This window comes from Pipistrellus hanaki (genome assembly GCF_964339955.1).
Source record: "Pipistrellus hanaki genome assembly, chromosome: 3".
Lineage (NCBI taxonomy): Eukaryota > Metazoa > Chordata > Mammalia > Chiroptera > Vespertilionidae > Pipistrellus > Pipistrellus hanaki.
Window position 1 is genome coordinate 41,030,449 of NC_140505.1, and position 22,873 is coordinate 41,053,321.

General features: G+C 37.2%; 1 protein-coding gene and 1 long non-coding RNA gene across 4 annotated transcripts in view; one reads left to right on the plus strand and one right to left on the minus strand.

Moving 5' to 3' along the window:
* Nucleotides 1–22,873, minus strand: part of GPC6 (glypican 6) — a 1,067,089-nt gene that overhangs the window by 1,003,833 nt on the left and 40,383 nt on the right. The window lies entirely within an intron of this gene.
* The window catches only part of LOC311618946, a 305,305-nt gene continuing 297,114 nt past the window's right edge, over nucleotides 14,683–22,873 (plus strand). Inside the window, exon 1 of one of the 3 annotated variants that reach the window (XR_014794418.1) lies at nucleotides 14,683–14,726. This is a non-coding gene — a long non-coding RNA (uncharacterized lncRNA). The remainder of the gene's footprint in view (nucleotides 14,727–22,873) is intronic. The other 2 variants (XR_014794419.1, XR_014794420.1) reach the window with 2 other exon arrangements.

Consider the following 22,873-nt stretch of genomic DNA (forward strand, 5'->3'; position numbering starts at 1 on the left):
TTACTAATCTACTTTATTAATTACATGTGGAAAATGAGGGAGAAGTCAATTAGAGCTTCTAAGTTTCTAATTTAGGCAACTGGATAAAAGGCAGTGCAGTTAATTTAACCAGAAATGAAAATCAGAGCTACTTATTATTAGGTCGGGGGAGGGGTTGCTAGGAAACAAGCAGAGAGGAAATGGATGTGGAAAGGAAGATAAAGAGTCCAATTCAGGCCATGCTGAAAGTGGTTAAGGTATATCCAAGTGAAAGAGCCAGCAAGTAGTGGGAAGCTTGAAACTGAAGCATTGAGAGGGGTTTGAACCAAAAATAAAGACTTGATGACCACCCATGTTTACATTAGATGAGAACTCTTGAAAAAATTTTAAAGAGGACAAAATACAGAGAATCCTGACAGGACATTTTTACATCTCATCTTTGTTAATAGAGACACATTACTACATATCTGTGCTACCTCTATTAATGTGCTCAAATCCCCAAGCAGACTCAAACCAAGTTGAGGACAAGCATATCTCTTCCTTATCTTTGTGTGGTAAGGACAAGCATAGTGCCTGGGAACATAGTATGAGGAGGGAAATGCATGAACTATATTATACAGACACTAAATCAATTCTTTCCTGAGACAGAGGAAAATTTTTTTCAATAGTGGGTATGAAGACAGACATTATTAAGGAATTTGGAGTCATTATAAAGTAGTAAATAAATACTAAAATTATTAAGTAAACTAGAGGCCTGGTGCATGAAATTCATGCACGAGGGAAGGGGGGGTGTCCCTCAGCCCAGCCTGCACCTTCTCCAATCTGGGACCCCATGAAAGATGTCCAACCCCTCATTTAAGCCCGATCCTAAATGGGTGGTTGGCCATCTGCCTCACAATCTAGGACTGCTGGCTCCCAACTGGCCTCCCCTGCAGGTCTTGTCTCCCTCCCACCCCCAGCTGCCATCCCCTAGAGCCTGGTCCCCTCCCATCTGCTCCCCCCTGCACACCTGGTCCGCCACAACTCCCCTACCCTGCAGGCCTGATTCCCCACAACTGGCCTACCCTGAAGGCCTGGTCTCTCCCCCACCCCTCAACTGCCCTCCACTGCAGGCCTGGTCACCCCTAACTCCCACAACTGCCCTCCCTTGCAGGCCATCTTGTGGTGGCCTTCTTGTTTCCACATGGGGGCAGCCATCTTTTGACCACATGGGGGTGGGCATCTTGTGTCTTGGTATGACAGTCAATTTGCATATTACTCTTTTATTAGTTAGGATAACAATATTCCAAATAACAGATTCATTAATAAAGAATTGATCCCACCTAAGAGTTTTGTGTGTGTTTGGTCAAATAACCAAATACATAATTATATACTTAGAATAAAAATTTATATAATCTTAGCTAATTGAAAGCCTGGGTAAAAAAGACAAATGTATAAATGTGTCAAAACTTGTTAAACTGTTTATATACTACCATGAATTGTACTGTATATAAACCTCAATTTTAAAAATACACCTGTGACTGCATAGAAGAAAACAATTCATAATTTCTTTTTAAATTTCCCCCAAAATACCCATTTATTGAGCACATACTCATATCCTTTATTTAAGAGTTCAAAATACATAAAACATGAATATAATAAAAAGTTCTCATTCTTAAGGAACTTACAGTTGAGGGTTAAAGCAGACATGGAAGCAAATCATTACCACAGATGATAACTGAAGTAAGAATAGAGTGCCAGGGTCAACACAGCTCTATAAAAAGTCTGAACTTTTCGTCTCCTCTGTGCTCCTAGGACATATCCAGGGAGAAATAAAGCTGAAAACCTCACTTCCTGCACTTATGAATGAGTACATTACCACAACTGTGTACACTAATTATATATGCAACCCATCATAAGAGACACAGATGAAAAGGAAAACAAATGCAGGGTAATAACAGTGTGCTACTGAGTGTGCACCATTATGTTTAATCAATAACACTGGCCCTTAATACACAAAACACTGAGTACAGTAGGGGGGGGGGGGGAGGGGGGGGAGACTGAGAGGGATTAGCTACTTTAAAAATGAATATTATAGAACCGTGAAGGTGAAAGCCTGGGGGAGGGGAGGGAAAGGTAGGGTGGAGGGGTCAATGGGAAAAAATGGGGTGGGCATCTGTACTACCTTCAACAATAAAAATTTTTTTTTTTAAAGTCTAAGCTCTCTGTGCTGGAGTCTTCATGCTATAGTAGAAGTCATGGAAATTTGATTGTTGGGGAAAGACAGAAGTCATAGAGATGACAAAGCAGTGCTGGGAATAAAAATATACTATATATGAATACTAGAAAAACTCCTTACGCACACAATCTTACATCACTTTCCCTAATACAATTCTACTCACACAACTCAACTCTGACTTGAGGCCTGAGTAATAAACAATCTTTAAAAATATTCTAAAGCTTTAAATAATATAGTGCTTACTCAGAAAGGTAGATAACAGATTAATTTCTGGTAAAAAAAAAAAATCTGTAGAGTTACTATATTTTTCCTGGTTTCTACTTAATAGACCTACCAAAGATTTCCCAAATACTATAAGAAAATTATTTTTCAAAAGTTACATAAAGGGATATAATTGTTGATTTTTTTTATTTCCAAGAATTTATAATATTGGGAATACTACAGCTACTTTTTAAAAAAGGGATTTTCATAAGTATTAAAACTAGACACATAAGGCAAGGGCAAGATCTTTTTAGCCAGCCATGCTAGTCAATGAGGCAATAAAATATTACTTATCCATTACATATTGTTTTCTAGAGTATCTTCTGGTGTATAGTAATTTGTAGAAATTGACTCTTGCAAAAGATTTAAATACTGTATATTTGAACACTAAATGAATATGGGTATAAAAAGTGACCTAAGTATTCCACTAAAGGGAAAAGAATCACTGTAATTATACATTTAAAATCACTGTACATTTTAATCACTTAGGGTAAATTAACTGTAAAAAGGAGATTTGCTTCTATTATAGATACATCAATATACTGTATAAATTGTATCACTCAAGATTTATACCAGTTATGTTTATTCTGCTTGACATAAATATACACACATGGAATACCAATCATGTCTTAGAAAGGTTTTCTTTGAATTTTTATTTGCATATTTATGAGAGTATCATATTATTGTAAAAAAAAATTCATTGTTTGGGCTGTTTCAGATACTCTAAGCTACATATTACTGAGCTATGCCTTTTCATACCTTTCAAAAACACTATTTCTTTTCTTAAAATGCTGGAATTCCCCTCAGCTCTCTAAAGCATCTTTCTTTGGATAAGACTTTTCACAGAAGATAAGTTGCCACTTTAGTAGGGCATCAAATCATGAATCTTAATAGAAGTATTCACATGAGGTGGAAGTTATGCATCCACTTAAGAACATCCTATTACTTTCTGCATTTTAAGGGTGTGGGACATCTCTGTGTTCATCCTCCTGACAAAACAAAGTAAAATACAATATCTACTAGCTAGTTATTGGCAAGATTGCTACAAAAGGCCTTATGGATATCAAAATTACGTTTTACTTTATCAATCATCCCTAAATATTGTCGATCGTCATTGAAGGATTAAGGTATCTCACTTGAATAATGATTAGTCTATGATAGCATTTAATATGTGCCATGTTTTAACATGTATTTTTGTAGTACATCAAAAATTTTCGCAATTGTCTTTTGTTCAGCTGTCTACACATTTGGAACTAACAAAATGTTGAACAGGAGATAAACTATAATAAATGATGTCTTTCTCAAGATGAAATCTCCCTGGCTGAGAAACAGCGATGCACATTTTACTGATGCTATTCCTCACCAGCATATGCTGGAGTGTTTGTTCATACTCATGTTAACTTGACAGGTAAATTAGGAAAAAATAAGTTCATTCTTAATATTTATTGCTGTCGGGATTAATATTCAAAGATGAAATGGCAGGTGGACAGACCTGATAAAAAGCAAGTGGGATTAAAATGTTCAGGCAATAGGCAGTGTAATTTGCTGTTGCCTGATGATAAAGACTACGGGCTGTAGGGAGGAAGGGGAGGGCACTTAAAATATAATAATTAAGAAACTGTTCTCAGGCTCTAAGAATCAGAAATATGTAGCTAAATGTGAAAACTGTACACTGAAAATGGTGAAGCCACTGTAATAGGTTGGTACATTTTGTTTAGAACCCACTGAATAACAGTATATATGGTACTATGGGTAAAGTCACACCAAACAGCACTGTATCTGATTACAATTAAGTATAGAAAATTTGGTTAAAATGATGAGACAATGGCATTTTTTAAGAACTGTTGATGGCCTGTCACGTGGCTCATACTGCCAGCACTAAGGCAAAAATAACAACCTCACAAGCAGAGGTGTGGCAAACCAAGATACAGATGGGACGGACATTTCCAGAGTATTGGCTATAAGAGTGTATGGTCCCTTGGTCCAAGTGTCAGCCTAACTGGCTTCAACCTACATCGATGCAATACCATGTCAGTATTCATATCAAACATTGTGTGTCTAATTGCAAATAAATAAGGATTCCTAATTAATTTCTCAGCAGAAAATACTTAGATTGGCTTCTTTACCCAGTGGTCAGCCATAATTAGTATTCTAGGTCACAAAAATATGCAAAGAGTTTCAAAATCACAATAATATGACACTAACTAGTCTCTAACCATAGTATTGATGGTCCTTTCCAAAATAAAAAGTACTTTTATGCAAGCTTCACATATTTTCTTAAAGAACATATTATTTCCTTCAGTAAATGTACTCTTCATAGCTAAGTTATGAATCTAAGACCATATCCTGTATGAAGATAAATTTATGAGATCAGTGTAGTTCCCAGAAGTTTTATTTCTCTCAAAGGTTAGAAAAAGTGACTCACTAATGTTTCACTAATTTTCATAGCAGTGGGTGGTATGTCAATGAAGAGAAGTCTAGTGGGAAATGCATTTAGTCAGACTGGGTGATGGTAATTCCAGTGATGAGGAAGAGATGGGTTCCACCAATCTATGCTGCTTTAAAAATCAGACACATCGAAGATCATTATTTCTATACAATTTCCTGAAGAACCACAGACAAGCATCACTGACACTTTGATAAAATTGATTACAATAAAATAAAGCAATTGACTAGTTTTATTGTCTCCATTTTTTCCCCTTCACCATTAAAAAGAAAAATAGAAATGTACTAGTCAATGTTTCCTTAGTGCATATTATTACTGTGGAAAATAGTTCTTAATTTATGTGCCCAGTGTACAATCTCAGAACTCTAATCTCCTGCTCATTTGTGTTATTTTTATTTGATCTCAACCCAACAGCCATCACTAGCATTTTTCATTATCATGCTTTAAAATAAGTTACAGGGAAATACTCCTTTTGGGGTGAGCGTTTCAATGACTTGACTCGTTTGCACCTGGACCTTACCAAGTCAGCAAATGGTTCTGCATGATTACCAAGAGTCTCATTACATTAACTTCCCTGCTTTGTTTAGGGCCCAGACAAAACACTGGGAAACAAAAATGAGCAATCCCACCTACTGACTAAAGAAATTCTACTATTTTCAGTTTCCTGCTAAGTGCATGTTCAGGTGATAATCCTGATAATAGAAAATGTCTTTTATTTTGTGAGTCCATGTGTCACAAAATAGTATTTTCCAAAAGAGGAGCTATTTTTTCTAGGAAATAGCAGCCTTGCATGACCAACAAAAATGATTAATCCAGAAAATGTAAAAGTAACTTCAATATTTGCATTCAAACTGTACTGCTCACCTCTGGATCCTGCAACCAAAGAAAGCTGAACTCATAAACAAACCCTTTTATATAGATTGGAATTCACATAAATTTGAAATGGTTCAAAATTACTAAATAAAATCTGCCTGGACTCCATTTGTACCAAATGATCGTCTAAATTGAAAAGCTGAATTCTGCATGTAAGCTTTATCAACAGAGTATATTTTCCCATAGATACATCCTTGTAAGTTGATATACAGATATATAGTTATGTTAGTAATTTGGGACATACAAATATGTATGTACTATACATACATTGCTCTGTACAGAATTTTTATTTCCAAAAATAATAGTATTTTTAATGCATTTATTTCACCCTTTGGCTGTCTTTTGGTGTCATTTTAATAACATTATTCTTATTATTTTCATAGCATCATAGCAGGATACATTCTGATATTATGAAACAGTGTTTGAGTTTCAGGGCAGGTATCACTAACTGAATTTACAAATAGGAATACTGAATCAAAGATAGAATAAATGACTTGGGACAGGGTAGGACACTAGCAGTCTGATGCCCATGCTATGGTTTCACCCCTTGTACCATACTGTTCTACATTAAAGATGTTGTGCTGTGAGCATTAATAATACTCTTGGTATCACTTACACCAGGGTTTCAACCTGGTACTAATAAAATCCAGTTAGCAAAGTCAATATAATAACCTCACTATCTATGAAGATTTTCACTCTTGACCCTGGTCTCTTTTCCACCACCACCACACCCGCTCCTCCCCCCATTATAGACCAAAATGAGTATTCTAAATGGTCAAAAGGTCATGCTCAAATTTTCACTTTAATAATCTCATCATCATCAGTCTTCTGGTGCTTATTTAATTGGTGTAACTGTCCTGTGGTTATAGACTGCTCTACACAAAGCTGTACAAAGATTTACATTGATTCATCACGTGGTTTGACTATCAATCACCTGAGTGAACTAGGTATTTAGCATTGAGCTTCCATGCCTGAAAAATGGCCTATTAAATATTGAAGATGACACGTTTGGTTAAACATATATTGCTAATTTTTATATACATACATACATATATGCTGAAAAAAATTTATATACATATATACATATATGCTGATTAAAATTCAGCAAAGCATCTTCATTACACATAAAATAACTGTGTGATGCCCAGATGTGTTTATTAAGAGAATGTTCTCAAGGTAAATGTAGTAGTATAAAGTTAATACTGGCTAGTCTTTTCTAATTTTATAAAGCACCTTTTTAGGAAAATCAAAGAAACGTTTCATGTTAAGCACATACGAAATATCTCAAATGCTATTAATAAAAATCTGTGTTCAAATATTCTTTCATCGTCTTCACAGAATCCCTAGATCAGAACCCCTGATTAACAAAACAACAACAAAAAGAGCTTTTAAAGATTTAGTGGGAATGTTACTGTTAATTAAATCTCTTTTGTCTGGATTGATTAGTGAAATTCATTATTCACTGCTCCTCTGGATAGATGAGTTAAATTACAGTTGATACAAAATACCGCTAACAGTTTATTTGATGGCAGTACTTCAGGCTTAAAAATATCCAAATTTGAAATTAAGAGAGAGCACCCAAATTTCTAAGTTTTTTTTCCTGCTCAACATTGTTTTGGTATGATCAAGCCCAAATGGTTGTGGCTGTCTTATTTTGGATATGCTTCTGCTAATTATCTTTTGTAATTATTTCATTTTTTTATAGTATTACTTTGTAGTTCCAACTTATTAAGAGGGGGAGTTTTGTAAATTTTACTTAAAACCTAAATTGCTGAAGCTTAATAACAGTTAAATAAAAAACAATAGTATCAAAACATTTCTTTTTTTATTTATTTATTTTTTATTGATTATGGTCTCACATAATTGTCCTTATTCCCCCATTCCCATCCCAAACCCCTCCCTAGATATGCCCGACCCCCACCCCACCCCCATTGTCTATGGCCACTGGCTAGGCCCATATGTATGCACACAAGTCCTTTGGTTGATCTCTTCCCCTTACCCCCATCCTCCCTTACTTTCCCTCTGAAGTTTGAGAGTCTGATCGCTGGTTCTCTTTCTCTGGGTCTGTTTGTGTTGTTCATTATTTCCTCTAGATGTGTGAGATCATGTGATCCAAGAAATACCCTTGTAAGAACCTAAACTGCAACAAGCAATAATGGTTATGCTGCAATAGACAGAAGCGCTCCAGCCATGAAGACAGAAGAAACACAATTCAGAGATGGAAGATGCTGATGATGCCTCAGCATACCAGCAGACAGCAGCTGTGGGTTGCTGAAAGATGCCCAGGACCAAACCAGAGACAGGCGGACCTGCATTACCGCCATTTGTCCGCCAACCAGATCTGAAATATCATGGCTGGCATGTACACATAAGGAACTATCTGGCATTGAAATTGGGACGCAAAAGAGCTGTTGGCCCAGAAAACATTTCTTAAGAACACGTCTTCAGGATGATATTCATCTGCTATCAATAAGGAATTTTCCCACAAGAATAGTTGAACAAAATTCAAATTTTAAGAAAAACTAAAAAACATCATTTTCTTAAAAGTGGATTGTTTATAAGAAGAAAGTTTTAAACCATTATCAAATAGTCCTTTCAAGATACCCTTTAATGAACTGTGCAAATGATCAAACATGTGGATATCATTTTCCTTGTACTACATATGGATAAAAGTTACAGGAAATATCATTAGTGAAATGTGTTGCAGATTTGATTACACCTCCAACCATTTGAAAAACAGTTTGATGTGTTTTATAAATGCAATATGTGCCACATTCCTAATTATTACTCAATTCCACATCTCCTCTCTCATATCTTTTGAATATGTTGAAGTGATGATAATGTTTTTCAAGATGAAAAGGAGGCATGCTCAGTAGTAGATGAATCACAAAGTTTTCCTTACACACTGGCTATTTAAGGGTAAGAAAAGAGCTGGCCAACCTCCTGGGTGAGGACAGACACCAGGCAGGGAGTTCTTCTGGGAGGTTCAGACTCACCCCTGAACCAGCCTTCTACACTCTGGGGAGTGAGGGCCTCTGCCTTCTATGTCACTGGCTCTTTTGATACAAGTAGTCTTATGGGATTATTTTACATTCTTATTGGTGACTTTTATTATCTAGACATTATTACTAAGTTATAATTCAATTTCTCACTAGGTCTTGTATATGGTATCACTAAACACTAGAGCATCAGAAAGGAAGGAAGAAGGGAGAGAGGAAGGAAAGGAAGGAGGGAGGGTAAAAGTGGTTTCATCACTACCCAAGTGCTCAGAAGGCTAGGAAAGAAGACCTTCTCCTTAAGTGATTCCCTTGGGACACAAGAATTCCTGATCTCTTCCATATCCCTTCCCTACAGGAGAGCAACAGTTTCATGAACTGCATAAAATGCCCAACCTGTTTTAATAGTTTTAGAATTATCAAGACACAAACTATAGCATATGAGTATTTAAATCACAGCCTTGTCCAATTTAGAAGAGAAAAAATTATTTACATGAGCTGTCTTTGAATCATGAATAGCATCTGAAGACAAGGCTTTCAAGGTCCCAATACCCTCCGAGCTTCTTTCTACCTCAGATTGTGTTGAGACTGCCTCTGTGAGTTCCTACAATCACTTACTGAAGATGGCCTTTTGTTCCTACATTGTTAGGGCCGTAACTACCTGCACACTTGCTGGAACTCTGAAAACACTTCCCTGGTCAAGTTTCTGCTCACATGCTTCTTCTCTCTCCAGGCTGCCTACGTTTGGTCTCTACAAATATACCTGTTGTCTCCTAAATTTAATAATCTCTACCTCTCATGAAGCTTTAATTTATGCAATACACATTTATATTGACAATTGCTAGATAGGCTATAATAATTTTTAAATGTCCTCAGAAGCAGTAATTTCCACCCTAAAAGACATGACTTAGAATGACCCATCCTGAACTTTTCTAACTTTTTATTCAAGGTTTTAGGAGATATCATTATTGTTATTTTTCTATTTTCTCTACCTGCCACTAGATACACACACACACATACACACACACACACACACACACACACACACACACACACCTGCATACATACATATACATCCCCAAAACAATATTTCTGTTTCAGATGGTAAAACAAATTATACAAAATTATCTTCTGATTACATGGTAAAGTGTGTTAAAGATATAAACAAAACCATGATTTATAGTCTAATTGTCAAACTAAGACTACAGTGTGCAAAGACATTCCACAGCTTATGAAATTATTTCCTAGAGCATCATCCAAGTACACTAAGGTTGTGGGTTTCAATCTGAGGTCATGACACAGACAAGAATCAATCAATGAATGCATAAAAAGTAAAACAATAAATTAATGTTTCTCTCTCTCTTTCCCCCTGACCTCCACCTTCTCTCTCTCTAAGAAAAAAAAATCAATTATAAAAAAAAAAAGCTTTGACCCCTTCTGCCTCAGAACCTCTATAGCTGCTATTCCCTCTGACTGGAAGTTCCCCTCCAACTTTGTCTTTATTGATTTTTTAAATTATTTATTGTTAAAAGTATTACATATGTCACCTTTTCCCCCCATTGGCCTTTTCTAGCCTTCACCCACTTTTGGCCTTCACCACCCTATTGTCTGTGTCCATGGGTTATGCATATATGCATACAGGTACTTTGGTTAATATCTTCTCATCCACTCACCTTCCCCTGCCTTCCCTTTGAGGCTCCATAGTCTGTTCCATACTTCTATGTCTCTGGATCTATTTTTGTTCATCAATTCCTACTTGAACTTCACTCAGCCCAGACATTACTTCCTAAGGAGGTATTTCTACACTTCCCAGACCAGATAGAAACCCTGATAAAGATACTATACTATCCTCTACTTCTTGGAGGCAGCATTATTGCAGTTTATAATGGTGCATCAATTGATTATAATTTTATTTATCTAAACCATAATGACCCCAGGCTCTGTTTTATTCCACATTATATCTCCAGCACTTGCCATGTAGTAGGCATTCACTATTTGTCCACCAAATGGAGTGAATGTCATTATATTGTTATATGTTAAAATATTTATGAGATTTATGTATTTACTACATGGTTCTTGGAAAAATTTGAGGTTAGAAAAGTGTTAATTACACAAATGCATTATGTAATGGTTTCCCAGCAATCTGACAAATATGTGAAATACAAGGGTGCATATCTCCTTGTATTACCAACATCATTGTAAGTGAATAAAGAGAATGTCAAATGACTACAATGTACATACTGAAGAATTTCATTTGTTGAGACATTTCTGCTCATAAATCCTGATAAAACTATTAAATATTCTCTGTAGCTCAGACAGAGCAGCTAACTACTGGTATAAATCTTCATAAGTCTCTAAAAAGACTTAAAGGACATAATAAACTCTATTTGTAAGACATACACATGATTTGAGGTTGGCTTAGTTTGGGTGTCCAATTAAAATTATTGCTAAACTCCACTGTGGCTGTGCCCTGAGGGACTTACTTCTGGTACTCCACTCAATGGCCCTGCTATTTTCTTCCGCTGTAAAAGTACACCCTGTTAAACATAAAATCAGGCTCACTTGCTTATAAAAAAAAAAAAAAGCACTAAAATAAATGTTTACATTTGTCATCTGCAAAGAACCTAAACTTGTTCATTACAAATGCACAAAGTTAGTGAACTAACAACATCAATGCAAAAAAAGGTTGCCCTCAGAGAATATGAGTATTAATGTACAGTTATCAATCTCAATCAACCATTTCTAAGATTACCTACTGTGCGAGTCTTCTGAAAGAAATCTGAAATTGTGGGTGGGCCTTCTGCAACCTATTTGCTGAGCTATGCACTTCCTCCAATTAGTTTACGAGATTTAAGGATACCAATTAAATATTAATCAAAGGAAAGGAAGTATCAGGGAGTGAATAAATGTAATAACAGCATCCATATTTGTCCACATTTATTAATATATATATAAAGTATCAAGTAAATACGTTTTAAAGTTTTGTGTTACCTGCAGCTTCGAAATTTTCCACCCTATTGATTTCTATTCCATTATCACATGTTGTTGAACAAAGACCGTACATCTATTTCTCACATTTACTAAACTGGCTACCTCTTCCTTCCAGTTTGTTACTATTTTCTTTGGTTCTTTGCAAATTAACATTCCACTTATCATTTCCTATCTATATATGCATTCCCCTTTGACACAGTAATCTCACTTCTAAGAATCCATTCTGAGACATATCTCCATGATTTTAATACAATGTATGCATGTTATTTATAAAAACAAATCCTGCCAGTCATTCTGTAGCAATGCTTATATGTATTAATATCTGTTAATTCCCTCACGAATTACTGATAGCAGCTGATAATAGCTCAATTCCAGCAGGTTAACTGATCTATTATTTTCTTGACAAAACTGAGGCCATTGGTGTGAGCTTTCCCAACATTTTGTTTCCTTCCACCCAATACCTCACATTCCTCTCCGTTCTAGCTTTTTTTCTATCACACACACACACACACACACACACGCACACACCATCATTCCTACATTCCTACTTGGGGGCTGATTAGAGATAAATAAGGTTGGAAAAAATAGGCAGTGCTAAATCCTTTTTGTACTATAGTATGTCATCAATTCAAATGTTTAAAATTTAAGAATTACCAAAAGAATTAAGTAGAATTTTAAGTGATTAGCTTTGTGGAAGGAGAAATGAGGATGTGGCAAACAATTTTTCTGAGAAAAATATTTGACACTTGAAATTATAAGTTTAAAATAAAAATATTCCTTCTATTTGGCAAAAACTAATCTCCCTAGTTGGTCTGTTCTCCTTATATTTAAGAAAAGAGTCCTCAGAGAAAATTGACAGAAAACTATTTTTTTCGCTGTAACACATTGTAGATCTCCTGAGATGGGACAGAGGGACTCATAACCACCACTGGTCCTCTTCATCCAACACACACCTGCTTTTTTCTCTATAGATTCTAAGAGTCTCAAGAGGATATCAGAATCTGGGAGTGAAGAATAAGTGTGTTTTGTTGGAAATTTACCCCCAAAGGATTCTGACAGATTACCCTGAGTTACAAACTTTTGCCCTATACTGAGGAAGTTTCCACAGAAAGCTCATAAGTTTTTCTCCTCAGCTCAAAGGGAAAAGGTGGCCCTATTACAAGTACTAGGTATTTTTGTTTCTTTCCATCTCATCCTCAAAAAGATATTCAAAATTATGACCATCCTATAAAAACAATGTAAAAATATTTCATTTGATTGTATATTGATTCCATTAAATAAGAGCTTAAAGTTTTTTCAGAGGCTATAAAAAATTTCTAGTAACAGCTCAATTCAAAAAGCAACTTTGTAGTATTATCACTTACCCATTTCATTCATGGTGACTATATTAGTACACATATCCTATATAATAAAGAGGTAATATGCAAATTGACCATCACTCCAACACACAAGATGGCCGCCGCCATGTGGAGACAATATGGCTGCCATAAAATGGCCATCAGGAGAGGGCAGTTGGGAGGGATCAGGCCTGCAAGGGAGGGCTTTGGGGGCAATCGGGCTGGCAGGGGAGTGGTTAGGGGGTGATCAGGCTGGCAGGCAGAAGTGGTGAGGGGCAATCAGGCAGGCAGACAGGCAGACAGGCAGGCAAGCAGGCAAGCAGGCAAGCGATTGGGAGCCAGTCCTAAATTGTGAGAGGGACGTCCCTCCAAATTGGAGAGAGTGCAGGTTGGGCTGAGGGACACACACATCCCTAGTATAAACATGAGAGGCTCTACTGGCCCTACATGCCTCAGCTTTCTACCTTTCCATTCCAGTCCCAACCTAAGAGAAACAATGAGTCTTTAAAGTCCACACTGTGGTTACCACTTCCAGGCAATGTGTGGAAACACACAGGAAATTCAGAATCAGTTCCACTGTGATGAACAAAGAGCTCATTTGCTGGTATGTACTAAGCTAGCACTTAAAAGAAAATCACTTCCACCAAATGAAAATCATTGGGTTGCTTGCACTTTCAAATAGAAGTATAAATCTGAGGGAAAGAAGAGAACAGCTGTCATGCAGAACACAAGAACCTACAGGGTGAGAGGAGACTCAGAACAGAATGAGACCATGACAAGTAGGACTAATATCCTGCTACATTTTTTTGAAGGGTGGCATTCCTACAACCTCACTACTATAGTTCCTGGAGTAACTACTATACAAAAGGGTCAATGTTTTGACCCACTAATAGGAGCAACCTTGAAGAATGATGACTGGGAAACCACATAGGGAATCCCAAAGAAATGACATCTGATCACTCCCTGTTTTGTGGTGGGAAGAGAACAGCAAACAAGAAATTCTCTCTGAGTGAAGAACTGAAGATGGGTAACTTTTTAAGAATGAGGTAGCAGAACAGATAAAATTTACTGGGCTATCATAGGAAATCACATTAATCATCAAGAGTTCCCAGATTTCTTATCATTCCTTCTGAACAGTTAAGACTGCTTCCTTTGGTATACCTGAAACCTATGTTGAAAATAAACTTTTCATTCATTGTTGAAAGCCTAACCTATAGTTTGACAGCTCACACTTCAATGTTTAGGTATGAAGATTGTAGTAGGGACTTAAGATGGCTTTAACTATTAGATACCCACAGGAAAAGAAAAAAGCAGAATGTTTTATAACAAATGATAATGAACAATCTCTTATAGTATGAAACTTTGAGAAGCACTTTGCAATTCCTTTTTTATTTTAGTCCTCAGCTAAGAAAATGTTTTATTGATTTTTAGAAAGAAAGAAAGGGATGGGGGAGGGAGACAGAGAGAAGAGAGAGATATTAATCAGTTACCTCCCTCATGTGCCCTGTTCAAGAATTGAATCTCAAACCTTTTATTTACAGGACAATACTCCAACCAACTGAGCTACCCTGCTAGGGCACAATTCCTTACTTTATTTTTTTTTTTTTTTTTTTTAAGTTTTTCAAGTCACCCATTTCAGTGTCAAGAAACAAATGCAGAATGGAAAAATACAATATTATTTTTGTTTGTTTGGTTTTGGTCTACATCAGTGATTCCCAAAGTGGTCTATATCGACCCCCAGGGGTCCATGACAACCTGCAAGGGGTCTACGTCAGCGAAAAAAAATTTGGGGGTCCATGAAATGAAAATGGGGGTCCACGATAGTGGATCTCAACATACACTGATAGTACCTATTTACTTACATCATATTATCTTATAATATAAAAACATATAAATTATTTATAAAAGTACTTATGAAGTAAAAAATTTATTATATATGTTTATAAAATTGTGTAAGTTGTAGGATAAAAACCTGCACATAATGATATACCAGTATCATCTTGTTACAAGCATACGCGCAGTAAACATTCTTGCCAATTTTTGTCTCAAAGCTTCGCGAACTTGCACCGACTTGTTCAATTCGTCACTTTATAAATATGAATGTGAGAAAAATACGTTCATTCGTTTCCTGAATCTTGAATAGGAAAGTGCTGAGAAAATATTTAAAAAAATATAAACTGGTAGTTTATCATACAAATTATAGTGAATCAGTGTTATTTTGTTTGAGAATGCTGGAGAAAAGTAGGTACATTATTTTTTATTAAATTTTATGTTACGTATATTTTATATAACAGATACAAAATTTTATTTTGAGTAGTTTTAATTTAAATTCAATAAATAAATGTATAAAACTTAACATGTGTTTTTATTTCAAGTTTTTAACACTAAACTTCACTACAGATAGAAATTTACAAAAAAATCAATATCAGGTAAGTAGGGGGTCTACCCAAAACCGAAAAACATGGCAAGGGGTCTACGGCACAAACAAGTTAGGGAACCTCTGGTCTACATACTGAACATCAGAATTTTCTAAATCCATGATTTCAAAATAGCTGCATGTTGTAATTTTTCACTTAAAGTACTTTCTGGGCAAACTAATCTCAGTAGTGTATTGATATTAAACACTGAGCAATTCAACTAAACATTTTGGTTTATTTCTTATATGTTTTAATATTGCTTTCAATTAGAAGGGAAAATTTATTCTCCTTTCAAAACGTCAACCTATGTTCCAGATGAGCATCATGCTAGCTTTCTATGCTGTCTTCCTTTCCACATAGAAGAGAGAAAGTGATGTCATATATTTTGGACCCCAAATCCTGGTTCAAATCCTATCTCACTACTTACCAGCTATATGACCTTAGGTAGATTGCACAGCTTTCCTGGAGTCCTTACTGTAAAATGAAAGTGAGAACATCTGCCTTAGGGAATCTGCTGGGCATACATGTAGACCATCCTTTGCTGGACATTCCCTTCTTGGGCTCAGCTGGGTTTTGGTAGTGACTAAGTGGGCTACAAATACCATGATAATCATTCATCACAATATGAAAACCCCAGACTTATATATATCATGTACACAGATGGATACATCATATACAAAGCAATATATCTATGCCTGATGCAAAAAATTCCAAAAACAAGAGAAGTTGGGGGATAAACAATGTTTAATGTGAGATGTCAACTTTCTTCACTTCGTTTACTTTGCATCTTTCTAAAATCTCTGAAAGCCTTGTTGACCAGTTATATTATTTGGCCCTGTTTTTTTTAAAAAAAAAATTAGCTATTGGTAACCCTCGCCGGCATGGCTCAATGGTTAGACATCAGCCTGCACACCACCGAATCATGGCTCCGATTCCGATCATGGGGATATATCTGGGTTGCAGGTCCAATCCCTGCCCCAGGTCAGGGAATGTGTGTGAGGCAACCAATCTCTGTGTCACTGTCACATCCATGTTTCTCTCTTTCTCTCCCCCATGCCCTGCTCTTCCGCTCTCTATTAAATAAATAAATAAATAAATAAACAAACAAACAAATAAATAAATACCAATGGGAAAATATCCTTGTGTGAGGATTAAAATAATTTTTTAAATGTGGGTGAAAAAAATCTACAGAAAAGAGGAAAGCCATATGCATACATAATATAGTGCGTTTGCAAAGTTCATTTTCCTTAGGGAATTAGCATAGTCTATGCCTCTTCTTGGCATCAGGAACAGGAAGTGGGAAACTTTATTTACACTTTCTAGAGAGAAATCTTTGTTCTGATCCTCCCACAAGTGAGCCTGAGGACACTGGAGGATGCTGACCTTGTGCAGAGATCTCACTGCAGCCCCGCCTTACGGGAACCACAGCCTTTAAAACCATGGATGTCTTCTATCACGGACTGGCACTACTCTCTAAAGCAGGTCCCCGGGCACATCTCAAACTGAAGCAGGTATCATCGCACTTCTCAACTCCTGCATCAGGCTAGGCCTTTGCCACAAAATTGGTACATTCAACCAATTTGTGCCTATTGTTGTGAAATTTACACAGGTACTTGAAAACCAAACAACCCATTCAAGGTGCTATGATAGAACTTTTGTGATACAAACCTCAAAACAAAAACTGGAAATTAAAGTAAGCCAAATATTTATTTCCTTTACTCTCTATCTCTGAAGAAACGTAAAGTACCCAAACAAATCCTTTCTACTCCTCCCACACCAGGAAATGGAGTTTTGTCGTGTTTATTTTAAAGATAGGAAGAGAGATGAGCTACCCATTGCCCTGCCTTGCTCTATCTTTTCAAACAAGACATTGAAAACCTCACACTTTCCTAATTCTTTATACTACACAGCACTTCTCAAATTATGCATAATAATAGAATGTCAGTGTCCGTCAAAAGATAATTGGTATTAGTAAAAAGACAGTTCTGCAATCAAGTAAATATAGGAAATGATGAATACAAGGTTAAAGAAGCTATTTTAAGGCCAGATCTCAATGTGTCTTTCCTAGGCAAATGGTTACAACAAATGGTCACCTAGAAGGTGACTAGAGTACAGCATTTCCAAACCCACTGGACAGGTCTTAAACTATCTCTTCTTATCTTAAAGAATCTCTGAGGAACCACTGCTCCAGATCAGTAGTTCTCAAAGTGCAATCCCCCAGCCTAGAGCATCAGCATCACTTGGGAACTTGTTCAAGATGCAAGTCAGCAGATTTCTTTCCAAACCTACAGATTCAGCAGCCCTGGGGGTTGGTCCAGTAATGAGTATAAAGAAGCTCTACAGGGGCTTCCCTTTTCTCTCTCTCTCTCTCTCTCTATAGTGATTTTATTTATTTTCATTTTTATTTTTATTGTTGTAAGTATTAGATATTTCCCTCTTTCCCCCCCCCCCCAATGACCTTCCTCCTTCCACTCCTGCCCCACCTAAGGCCTTCACCACACTACTATCTATGTCCATAGGTAAAGCATATATGCATACTAGCTATTTAGTTCATCTCTTCCCTCCTTTCCCTCTGAGAATTGTCAGTCTGTTCCACACTTCCATGTCTCTAGATCTATTTTGTTTGTCAATTTATTTTATTCATTAGATTCCACATATCAGTGAGATACTGTGATACTTGTCTTTCTCTGGCTGGCTTAATTTCAGTTAGCATAAAACTCTCCATGCTGTCTCAGAGGGTAAGAGATCCTTCTTTTTCACAGCTGCAGAGTATTTCGTGGTGTGACTGAACCACAGCATTTTTATCCACTCATCTGCTGATGGGCACATGGGCTGTTTCCAGATCAGAGCTGTTGTAAATAAAGCAGCCCGACAGGTGATTCTGACACACACTGGAGTTTGAGAACCACTAACCCAGCTGAGCCATTCTCTGCAAAAGTGAAAACATGATTTCTACAATTATCTTGGAAAATCAAGGGTTTTCAAATTAAAGGTGATCTTTCATAATAGGCAGTTTTGAAGATGTAGCATATTCTTTCCATATATATAAATCTACTTTGATTTAGACAAGCACCTACTGCTTCACAAATTATATATGTTTTTATTCATTTTCTCATTAGTTAACTACTTACTATTTACTCTTAGCAAGGCAATGTTCCTAATGCTTATTCAAGAAAATATGTATCTGGCTTTCTCACATATGAATAAGAATGAAAATATATCACTATTTATTACATGATCCAGATTTCCTATGTGACTTTGATAGACATAAATAAAAGCAGAAATAAAACGTAACATGTCAATATATTTCAAAAGTATTTGTTTGTGAAGTATTAAAGTATTAAAATTTATAGAAATAAAATGTTAAATGAAGGGAAAACTACTTTTTAACAGGCAATAGAGTTTGAAATTTTCAAGATAAATAATGTCTACAGGGCTGTTGCACACAAAGTAAATATATACAACACAGCTGAAATGTACATTAAAAACCACTTAAGATGGTCAATTTAATGTTATGTGCTTTTAACCACAATTAAAAATAAAACAAAAATTTTTAAATATGAGTTTTTCTTCAGTTCATATGGTGAAACTGAACCACTCTAACACTTAACTGTTAGAAACATTATTACACTATCAATATGCTCTCCCCAAGAATTATGGTAAAGAAGAAAAAAGATATTTTAATTCATTGGGACATAATATACAATTATTTTTAAAATAAGAAGTTTGATTAAAAAGTGATGAGCACAACATTTAGGGGCCAAACTCTGATTTTATGTTAGAAAAGTAAACTATAAAATCCTTAATATGAATAAAAGAAACATTCCCTGGTCTAAATTTATTCCATAAACTTCTACTGAGTTCTAGGCACTGAGCTTGCCAATAGCTGGCAAAACAAAGGCGATAGATATATTATTCCCATGCCCTTAGCAAGCTGATAATGCATTGGAAAGAGGCAGAGATTTGAAGATGGCGTAGGTAAATGTTTGTACGCACCACCTCCCACAACCACATCAAAATTACAACTAACATACAGAACAACCATCATCCAGAACCACTGGAAAACTAGAGAAGTCAAGAAGAAAGCACACTAAGACTGGCAGGGTATGGCATGAAGAACGGACTGGTCCGACACCCACGTGTGGCGCTTTTTTAATTGAGAGGAAGATCATCTCTGCAGAGGCCGCCCGGAGGAGCATGGGGTCCCGGCCCCATACCAGACCCCCAGCCTAGGATTCCAGAGCTGAGAAAAGCAGTAAGAACTGAGGACTATACAAACCAGTGCAGATTTGAGCTCAGTGAGAGAGAGGCTGCTGAGACCCAGCTGTTCCTCTTAAAAGGCGAGCAACATGAACTGAACTTACAAGGCCCCGCTTCCTCTGAGATCTAATGCCAGAGTAAGGCTCTGGGGAACATCGACACATAGGTGGAAGAGCTGGATTGTCTGGCATCAGGGCAAGAACTCGGGGGCTGGCTTTCTCCTAGATGAAGGTGCTCCCAGGGATCATTGTTCCTATGCTGGTACCTCCCTTGTCCTAGAGCTGACTGGTAGCTATTTCTGTTTGCTCCACCCTGGTGATTGACTAAAACCCCACCTCATCCAATTTATAACCCCACCCCAGCTATGTGACACAGCTTTTGCATATGAATGGCCTGTCTTTGCCCAGGCTAAAATCTCTCAAACAAGCTGCAGCTGGGTCAGGGAACCCCAAACCTATCAATAAAGGTGCCAAGACCTAGCACCAGCACCAGGCTGCCTGGCTTCACAGCTGGGCCTCTTCTGGGCACTTCCAAACTTGATACAAAGAAGAGGAATCTGTAGATCTCTCTGTAGCTCCTGCTGGGTGGCCCCAGGCAGTGGCTGCCTTTGTAACTCCCTGGAAACCCAAGAGCCAGTGTACCCAGTGATCAATGTCAGACCATACCAGATAACAACACTACACATCTATCAGCAACACACTCAAGGGGCAGACTCAGTGAGCACCAAAGCCCCACTGAAGCAAGTCTGCTCCATAGGGGTGTCTCCTACACAGCATCTCTCCCACTGTAGTCACAGTTGGTCCTCACAGCCAATTGGCCCGGAAGTCAATTCCTCCCAGTGACACCAACAGCAATCAAGTCTCAACTACAACAAGACTGTGCTCAAAGCCCACAAAGGTGTGCACCTAGAGTGTCCAGCTCAGGTGACTGGGACGCTGAGCCACTGGGCCCTACAGAACACTTACTACACAAGGCCACTCTACAAGCTCAAGGAAACATAGCAAACAGCTCTACCCAATGCATAGAAACAAACACATAGAAGAAGCCAAAATGCAGAGACAAAGAAACATGTCAGAAATGGAAGAAATCAAACTAGTGGATATAGAGTTCAAAACCATGCTTATAAGGTTATTCAAGAATCTAGAAACCTCAAAAAAATGGAAAAGGACCAGTCAGAAATTACGTATACACTGACTGAAATAAAGAATAGTATACAGGAATTCAACAGTAGAGGATTCTGAGACTCAAAACAATGATTTGAAATATAAGAAAGCAAAAAACCACCCAACCAGAAGAGCAAATGAAAAAGGAATCTAAAAATAATAATCTCAACCAATAAAGAGTGTGTGTGTGTGTGTGTGTGTGGAGGGGGGGGGGGGGGGGGGAGCAGGGAGATACAAAAAATTTTCACACAAAAATTCCCCAAATAAATCCCACATAGTTGATTAGTTACTCTTCTTTTAAAAAATGCTGGAAAACAATAATAAATTTGAATGTTTGCCAATGTATGCTTTCACCGTATAGCTAAAACTCATTTTTCAGATTCTAGGAATCTCTGAACATTCAAGATCAAGTTCAGGTTGGGATTTGAGGAATTGGGTGATACTAAAGACACCTTGGTTTGGTCTGAATAAATAAGATTTTTGAGAATCAAAAGCATTTATTATAAGCTTTTAATGCCTCCCAATTAATCTCACAGTTCTCTACCAGCATTCACCATTTCTGTTTGTATAGTGCCTGACAGTTTATAAACCACTTTCCTTGGCTTTACTGCACTTGATCCTTACAAATCTTAATTAGGTTGGCAGATATTATCTCCATCATTTTATAGATAAGATGCTGAAAACAGCAGGAGATGAAAGGAGTCACTAATGGCCCCCAGGCTATTACCTACAGAACCAGCATTAAAACACAGGCACTATTCTTCACTACCCTCGTTTATTTGTGAATTCCTTCCCTCATGGTAAATTTATGAGACAACCTTTGCAACGTAGCATAATTTAACCAATAATTAACAAAACAAATCGTGTCCTTATGAGTTGGTCCAAGGCTACAGGAGATGACATGGGGAGATATTTTTTGAGGAAAAACCTCCCCCTCTCAAGTTTTCTTCTCTCTGATCACAGAGCCATGTTGCAACATCACTCCTAGTATATGAGTGAGTGTTTTAGAAGCACTCATTAATATCTTTATTGCCTTTTAAAATGTTGAAGTGAGGGATGTTATTAGTATGAGGCAGAATGTATAAGGGAATACAATATAAATCCTTCCGTGTACACCACCTAAGAAATTAGCAGGAAAAAAATGGTGGGGGGTAGGGGAGGTTCGCTGGAAAGAAATAAGGAACACCTGCCCGAAATATTCCCAAATGGACACTGAGCTATTAATTATGGTAGAATCCTTGCCCAGAGATTGAGGCTTTCACCAGGCCTCTGGCCCCACGAACTCACAAAGGAAGAGATAAAGAGCTGGTAGCAAGCCATCTCATGCTGGCTCCATGGATGCTGTCCAGTCCTGAGCTCCATGAGCTGCCCATTCCCATTCTGCAGACTCCTCTTCAGAGGTGTCTTAACACCTAAGTATTTCTGTGGCCACAGGGCACTTCTAGGAGATTCTCATCCTGTCACAGCTCCTCTCATAATCAACCCCCAATATGTGCACATGCATACACACACACACACACACACACAGGATTGTTTTCTAAGTTCAAGTCTAAAGTGTAAAGATCATCAATAAAACTTCTGGTGAAAAGGCCAAAGCTTCAGGCATTTTGTAAGTTGTATGTTCCTGACAAATCTCAGGGTAAAAGGTCTCTTACATGGAAGGTAAAAAGGACCCTAGTTAGTGTGTTTGACTTGTTCACAACCCAAAATGAGGAAACTTAAGCACAGAGTTCATTCAGTCTGAGGCCAGGGAGAACCTTGACAATTTACTTCATCTTTCCTCAGCTGGTGTTCCAGGACCATCCTTAATTCTTGCTTGGCTAAAAGATAAATGTTCTCATCTTGATCATTACAAATAAACCAAAGTACTTAAAAAACTTCCTAGCTGTTGTAGGATGGATTGTATCCCCTAGCTTCCCACCCCCAGCCCCC